General features: G+C 37.9%; 1 pseudogene; it reads left to right on the top strand.

The window, feature by feature from the left end:
- The first annotated feature begins 253 nt into the window (after positions 1 to 253).
- Positions 254 to 1,668, top strand: LOC112403676 (eukaryotic translation initiation factor 2 subunit 3 pseudogene; annotated as a pseudogene).
- The last annotated feature ends 6,928 nt before the right edge of the window (positions 1,669 to 8,596 follow it).

Genomic DNA, 8,596 nt, shown 5'->3' with positions numbered 1-8,596 from the left:
TGAATTGCTGAAGGCTCAGTGTGGACAACCTCTGAGAGTTAAAAACTCCAGGAAGATTCAGTCATAAGGGGGTCCCCGCACTTTTGTGAGTTTTACCTTTACAAGCTTGACCTTTTGTGAGTTTTACCTTTAGAAGTTCTCACAGTGAATATCGAAGAAAAATCTCCTTGTGCTTCTGGCAGGAGGAGGGGTAAAGGAACCATCTTGAGATATGTCAGAGCATTCTGTTCTTCATAACAAGATCTGTCCTTAGATGGCGGGGGGCGAGGCTGGTGTGACTCTGGGGCAGCAACATCTTTCTCGCCAAGATCTCACCACACTGGATGTTACCAGGTTGACTCCACTCTCGCATGAAGTTATCAGCAGACAAGCCACAATTAATATAGGTACACTTGGTCACATTGCCCATGGAAAATCTACCTTTGTGAAAGCTATTTCTGGAGTTCACACTGTCAGGTTCAAAAATGAGCTAGAAAGAAATATTATGATCAAGCTTGGATAGGCTAATGCCAAGATTTACAAACTTAATGAGGCAAAGTGTCTTAGCCAGAATGTTACAGATCTTGTGCAAGTAGTATACCTGATGAGTTTCCTATAGACATTCCATGGACCAAAGGGAACTTCAGACTAGTCAGACATGTTTCTTTTGTTGACTGTCCTGGCCATGATATTTTGATGGCAACTGTGCTGAATGGTGCAGCAGTGATGGATGCAGCTCTTCGGTTAATAGCTGGTAATGAATCCTGTCCTCAACCTCAGACTTCTGAACACCTGGCTGCCATAGAAATTATGAAGCTGAAACATATTTTGATTCTGCAGAATGAAATTGATTTGGTAAAAGAAAGTCAGGCTAAAGAACAGTATGAACAGATCCTTGCATTTGTACAAGGTACAGTAGCAAGAGGAGCTCCTATTATTCCAATTTCTGCTCATCTGAAATATAATACTGAAGTTGTCTGTGAGTATATCATTAAGAAAATTCCAGTACCTCTAAGAGACTTTACTTCAGAACCCCAGCTTACTGTTATTAGGTCCTTTGATGTCACCAAACCTGGCTGTGAGTTTGATGACCTTAAAGGTGGTGTGGCTAGTAGTAGTATTTTAAAAGGAGTATTAAAGGTGGGCCAGGAGATAGAAGTCAGACCTGGTATTGTTTCCAAAGATAGCAAAGGAAAACTCGTGTAAACCAATCTTTTCCAAAATTGTATTACTTTTGAGGAAAAAAATGATCTTCAGTATGCTGCTCCAGGGGGTCTTATTGGAGTTGGAAGAAAAATTCACCCCACTTTGTGCTGGGCTGACAGAATGGTGGGGCAGGTACTTGGTGTAGTTGGAGCTTTACCAGAGATCTTCACAGAATTGGAAATTTCCTATTTCCTACTTAGACGACTTCTTGGTGTACACATGGAAGGAGACAAAAAAGCAGCAAAGGGTCAAAAGCTATCTAAGAATGAAGTGCTTATGGTGAACACAGGATCCCTTTCAACAGGAGGAAGAGTTGGGGCAGTCAAGGCTGATTTGGGTAAAATTGTTCTCACCAATCCTGTGTGCACAGAAGTGGGAGAAAAAATAGCCCTTAGCCAGAGAGTTGAGAAACACTGGCGTTTAATTGGTTAGGGTCAGATAAGAAGAGGAGTAACAATCAAGCCACTAGTAGATGATGACTGAAGATTATCAGTTAAATAATACATTTGGATGAAGTCAGAATTTCTCTTAACAACCTAGGGGTAAAATTTCAAAGCAATACTGGGGATACAGCTCATTACCTTAGTAGAAGCCATAAGGTTGTTTTCATTTTCTTCTGATGAAAATTAGCCTCTACTACTAAAATAAAAAATAGGGTCTATAATAAATGTCAGAATTGGCACGTTGATGGATTTAATCCACATTTTATCAGTAATTGATCATTAAACAGTGTCACATTTGTACATCAATTCAGGTTTGAAATGAAACTGCTATTACAACCAGACTTTGCTATAGCATACATACCACTGAACCTGTTTGAAATAAAGTTTTTCTCTTATTTTTTCAAGAAAAAAAAAAAGAAAAATTATTTAACCAGAGCCTAACCTGCTAGGGTTTTATAAGTGCCTAACTGACATGGGAAAAGGAAAATACACAACTCCAGCCTTTTTTTAGCCATCTTGTCTCACTTGAGAAGTGGAAGGAGGAGAACTGAAAAATATGCAAGCAGAGAGATAGTTTAAGAAAGAAAGCCAAACATGAATGCTACAGATAAAAAATAATGTAACAGATGTGAATAATGCTTTTGATAGGTTTACTAGTAGACTGGACATGACTGAGGAAAGACTCTTTGAGCTTGAAGCTATCTCAGTAAAAACCTCCAAAACTGAAAAGCAAAGATGAAAAAAAAAGACTGAAAAAAATCAGAACAGAATATCCAAGAACTCTGGGACAACTACAAAAGATGTAACATAGGCATAATGGGAATTCCAAAAGGAGAAGAAAAAAATACCAGAAGAAACATTTGAAACAATAATAGCTGAGAAGTACACTAGATTAATGTCAGACAACAAACCATAGATCCAGGAAGCTCAGAGAACACCAAGCAGAAAAATTACCAGAAATACTACACCTGGGCAAAACATTTTCCAATGACAGGAAAATCAAAGGTAAAGAAAAAGTCCTTAAAGAAGACAGATGGTGGACAAAAACCTTACCTGTAGAGGAGAAAAGATAAGAATTACATCTAACTTATCCTCAGAAACCACACAAGCAAAGAGTGTGGAGTGAAATATTTAAAGTGTGGAGAAAAGACACCACCAACCTAAGATTCTGTACCCTGCAAAATTACCCTACAAAAGTGAAGGAGCAATAAAGCCTTTCTCAGACAAACAATCCTCAGATGCCTAGGTTAATTTGTCACATAGCAAGGTCAAATAATTGAAACATGAGTAGGGAAGTAATGTCCTAAAAGAGTCTAAGAAGATGAAAGATGGATAATCTTAGCCCAGTTTCTCAAAATGTTAGCTGCATTGGCAATATTTCAAAGTATAGTAAAATCTTAATTGAGCAATAGGTTCAGTTAACAAAAGTCACCTATCAACTTTTATAAGAAGAAAGTAACTTTCAAGCAAATAAGCTCCTATAGGAATATATACATACTTATATATAGAATCTGATTTCAGTATGCATTTGGACCAATCAGCTTGTTCTACTTTATCTTGGGGTAGGCAGCCCCAGAGTGTCAAGTTCCAATGCTTATCTCTTAGTTGATTGTTTGAAAGTCAGAATATATTTTGCAATAGCATCAGTATGATAAATGATAGCTTGTATATCAAGCCCACAAAAGACCAGGACAGATTTGATATGCTATACATTTATAGGAAAAAGAAAATTATAGAGTTGCAATACCAATAGTTAAAATATAAATTAAGTAAAGGCAATATTCATTATCTATGACTTGCCATGTTAACACACTTGTCCCCCTTAGGAGCTTCCACCAATGTCTCAAGTCCTTCGAATATCCTAGAAGTCAACAGCACTTTGAAAGTTTAGTCGTATTTATTATGGCAGAATACTAGTTTCAGATCAAATTTATGAGACAGCAGGATTGCATATTTCATGAGATGTGAATTCTCTTTATAGTACAATGGTGTCTATTCAATAATCAAATATGCAGTCTATTTGTACCATTTTAGTATTTTAAAATTCTATGAAATCTTATTTTGGTACTTTTGCTTTATAGGAAGATTATTGTTCATATTTATAATTTATTTGACTGTAAGTCCTTCATTAAGAATACGGCATCCAAATCACAACATTATTCCAAAGCTTCTTTATAACTCAGTTTCCAGAAATGCATTGTGGCAAATAAAATAAAATAAAATAAAAAGGATGTTCCATGTAGTTAATTTGGAGTTTAAAGAGATAGTTGACCAGGAAGCAGTTGATATACTTAAAGAGGTTTTTTTTTTTTTTGAAGTACTCTTTAGAGTTCTTGATATGTTAGTGTACCTATGGATCTATAAAAAGGAGGCTACAATAGTCATCATTTCCAAGAATAAATTGACTCCAGAACATCCCCTCACTTTATTTTTCATGAAAACACTTCGGAAAATTATCATTTTGAAACAGAAGGAAGAAAGATAGATATTATAAAAGACTATGGAGGGGGCTTCCCTGGTGGCGCCGTGGTTGGGAGTCCACCTGCCGATGCAGGGGACGTGGGTTCGTGCCCCGGTCCGGGAAGATCCCACATGCCGCGGAGCGGCTGGGCCCGTGAGCCATGGCCGCTTGGCCTGCGCGTCCGGAGCCTGTGCTCCGCAACGGGAGAGGCCACAGCAGTGAGAGGCCCAAGCAGGGAGAGGCCCGCGTATCCAAAAAAAAAAAAAAAAAAGACTATGGAGGAAGAAAAGATTACTTAGGGAGGAAGGGATGAATTGTGAAAGACTAGTTGGTTTTAGGGAACAGAAAAGACAGAGTCAGTTGAGGCAGGATGGCTTTAGAGTTAGGCCTGAGTTTGAAACTCACTTCTAGCCCTTTCTAGGTGTGTAAACTTTATCAGGTTACATAATCTTTCCAGGCCTCAGTTTCCTCATCTACAAAACAGAGAAATAACAATAATAACAACCTTACAGGATATTTTTGAAGACTAAAGTTTAAATAATTGGAAACCAAAAAAGGAGAGTCTTGATCTGGAGTTGAATTATTTGGAATGTTTATTAATGAGGAGCTAGGAGAAGCAAAAGAAGCCCAGCATATATCTTGGGTATACACAGTGGGTCTCCCGTGAAAGCGAGGTCTGCAGTAGTGGGGAGGAGAGAGCAATGACAGTTCCATTTGTTAGATAGACAGATCCTCCTGAAAAACACAAGAAAAACGTTGGACTGTATATGTATATTGCTATGGGCTGTTTAATATTTAACAGCTGGCTTTCTAGAAAAAAAGCACCCTAATTTATTGTATTTGTCAAATTTCATGGTGTGAACAGTCCCATCATAGCCGCATTCAAAGTACCAACGTGATGTCACTGAATGCATACCTGGGAAGAGATGTTAAGAGATGTTAAGAATTCAATCTTGAGAGCAGAAGTCAGCTCCGGCATACCACTCTGTGTGTGTGTGTGTGTGTGTGTGTGTGTGTGTGTGTATCATACATATGTGACCTTAAATACATGGAAGTACTGATAAAATAGTATAAATTATCAGACTAAAATATAAATAAAATTAAGCACTGTTGCTGCTTTGAGGTCATTTGCTGAAAGTGGTGACTTTGAGCTTTGAACTATGTGGGCGCCTGAGCTTGGGCAATAGCAGAATAAGCCTTAGGCTCATACAAGGTGGGAAGTCTAATTAAAGAGCACATCTACATAAAGGGACTCTAAGAGATAGATCTTCACTGTAATCAGAAGTAATTCCACCTTCCTCCAGCCTCTGGGGACTGAATGGAAATATGTCATCCAACTAATCAGATCAGGAGAAAAAAAAAATTGCTTCTGAGAAGTTTTAACCACTAGCTAGCTCTCAAATGTATTGGTAGCCCACACAAGTGGTTCTGTAGATCTAAACACTCTGTAAGTCTAACGTACCCTTACAAATGTCACACCAAAAATGCCAATTATCTCTGGGGGAGTACACCTTCATCCCAGAAACAATTTTGAAAGAAAAATGAGCATTTTACAAAAAAACATTAAGTTCAGGAGGAAATATGGCACTGTGCATGAAACCCATGGAAAAAGCATAATGCAGAAACAGGTCCTCAGAATAGAAAACTAATATGGTTATTATGTTTAAGGAAGTAAAAGACAGGGACTTCTCTGGTGGTGCAGTGGTCAAGGGCCAATGCAGGGGACAGAGGTTCGAGCCCTGGTCCGGGAATATCACACATGCCACGGAGCAACTAAGCCTGTGCACCACAACTGCTGTGCCCACGTGGTGCACCACAATGAAGAGTAGCCCCCACTCGTCACAACTAGAGAAAGCCTGCACGCAGCAATGAAGACCCAATGCAGCCAAAAATAAATAAATAAAAATAAATTTATTAAAACAATAAAAAGAAATAAAAGACAAATTTAAAGAAATGTTCCAGGAAACAGAAAACAAGGAATTACCAGCCACATTTTAAAATCAATCAAATAGAATTTATAAAATTAAAAAAATATTATAAATGGCTGCATATTATAGTTTAACATGTATAAAAATTCACTGGGTTACACGTCAAAACAGTTTCCTGGACCCTACTCTCATAGATTCTGACTTAGTTGGTTTGAAGTCTGGCCCAAGAACTGTCATATCTAACAAGCTCCCAGATGATACCAGTGCTGCTTCTCTGAAAATTACACTTTGAGTAACACTGCAGTGAATACAAACACCCAGTGGATACATTTGATAGCAGCTTGTATTAGCTAAAGAGAGAATTAATAAGTTGGAATGTAGATCAGAAGAAATATCCAGACTGCATCCAGGAAATATAAACAGATGGAAAACATAAAAGAAAGATAAAGAATCATGGAGAATAGAATGTGAGAAAAATAAAATGTAACAGAGGCCATATCTGAAGAGAATAATGATAGATTTTTCAGAAGTGTTGAAAGATACAATTCACAAATTCAAGGAGTCAAATAAATCTCAAGTAAGATAAATTTTAAAATAAATAAATAAATAAGGAAAGGGAACAAGGTTTGTCCTTCAACCAGCAAAGTGATTGGTTGGCTCCCTTGCTTGTGAGGGCTGTAAATGAAAAGAGACAAAGTGCAGCACCATGGGGACACTTCTCAGGAGCTGGTCCAGGATTCCTCCAGTTGCAGCTTTGCATCATGAGACAGTTCAAGAATCTCAGAGAACTGGGGTATTGCTTTTCCTCTGATCTTAGCTAGAAACAGGGGAAGGAACTGTGTGTTCCTTCAATTTGTTCTACAAAATCTGGGGTTGGAGACTGTATCTTGTTTATAAAAGATGTTGTGAGAGGATATTCATTTGTCTCTGGAATCACACTTGAACCTGGTAGGAGAGTGTTATTCATTTTCCAAAAGGGCCTATGTTGTGTATGATCAGAATTTGGTGAAGTCATAATTTAGGGGAGCTGCCTAGATATTTTCTTCCTTCTGTGAACTTGTTCCAGGTCTAGACTGGACAGCATGGATTGACATTCAAAGGCACTGAAGGAAGAGCTGTCTCAAATTTGCTGTATGTTAAAAGGCTACATCGTCTAAAGGAAAGTGAATTGCTTTATTTCATAGACATTTTCAATAATAAGTAACAAAACAGAAGGATTTTCTGTTAACCCTCACAAGGTGGGAAAATTACATTAATAGAAAATTCCATTCTCTGAGGCACTCCTGTTAACCTAGATTTTCACTATAATTTGCCTGAGTATTTATCTATTTATCATCAAAGGACTAGAAAGTTGTGTTAGTTATAAATAAATGGAAGCAACTGAAAACTCCCAGAGAAAATTCTCTCCTCATCCCCTATTAATTTTAGTAAATTAATTTTATATCAGAATAAAATCTATTTTGGAGATCTCATAGGATAATAAAAATATTACTTAACTGGATTAGTATAACTCATTGAAAAGTATCAGTCTGTCAATCTTTTGTTAAATAAAGATTTATTGGTGTTAGAGACTATTTGCTGGATAGAGTTGTCCCTTGAACAACAGGGGTTTGAACAGTGTAGGCCCACTTATATGTGGATTTTTTTCAATATATGTAATATAGTACTATACAATCCACAGTTGGTTGTATCCTGGAGGTGGAACCACAGATAACAGAAGGAAAACCATAAAGTTATATGAAGATTTTCAAATATGAGGAGGGTGGACACCACTAACCTCCACATGTTTCAAGGGTCAACTGTGGGAAGTGCTGGGGATATAAAGAAGAGAGTAGATTTCTGCCTCTACTGTGCGCAGTTATAACTGTGCTGTTATAACAGATCCCAGACTACTTCTTCTGCCATCATCAACTATAAAACTGAAAGAACATATGAGACAACTCTTTCCAGGCATTGGATAACAGCAGGCACAACACTGTAATCCTGGAGGACAAAGGAAATAAGAGATGAAACTCACCATTGTCCAGACAATTTTCTGATAATGGTGCAGAGAGCTGGTATCTGAGAAAATTGTGGTGGCAAGTCACTGAGCTAAAGAGTTTGAGATCAAAGTTTGAGTCAACTTAAGTGTCTGGATTATGCAGAATGAGGCATCAAAGTTAGGGAACTATGCAGAATGGAGGCTCCAGAATTCTCTGTGTGGTGTCCCCTATGAATTTGTGGCTGAGGATTGGGCTATAGATGTGTAGGGTGAAACTACTTAACAACTTAAGATTCCTTTAGAGAGTAGAGCTAGATGACGGGCATCTGTGGGAAGAACAGTGCCAGGGAACATTGCAATTCTGGCCCACCAGGGTGGAAAAATCATCTTAACACCTTGATAACACTTTCACATGATGTTGAGACACAGGAAAGGCCAGACCTTAGGGCTAAGGGCCACAACCTAAAGTAAGGCCCACCCTAAACCCTCCCTAACAAAGCCTAAAGATTAAATGTAACAGATCTGCATAGAAGACAGAGTTTGGATATTGATACATTTGGGAAACACATTAAACTTTGCATAGATCTCGATAACAAAA

This window comes from Neophocaena asiaeorientalis, unplaced genomic scaffold (genome assembly GCF_003031525.2).
Source record: "Neophocaena asiaeorientalis asiaeorientalis breed wild unplaced genomic scaffold, Neophocaena_asiaeorientalis_V1.1 scaffold147, whole genome shotgun sequence".
Classification (NCBI taxonomy): Eukaryota; Metazoa; Chordata; class Mammalia; order Artiodactyla; family Phocoenidae; genus Neophocaena; species Neophocaena asiaeorientalis.
Note: the sequence above shows the minus strand (reverse complement) of the source record. Positions and strands in the feature narration are given on the sequence as shown.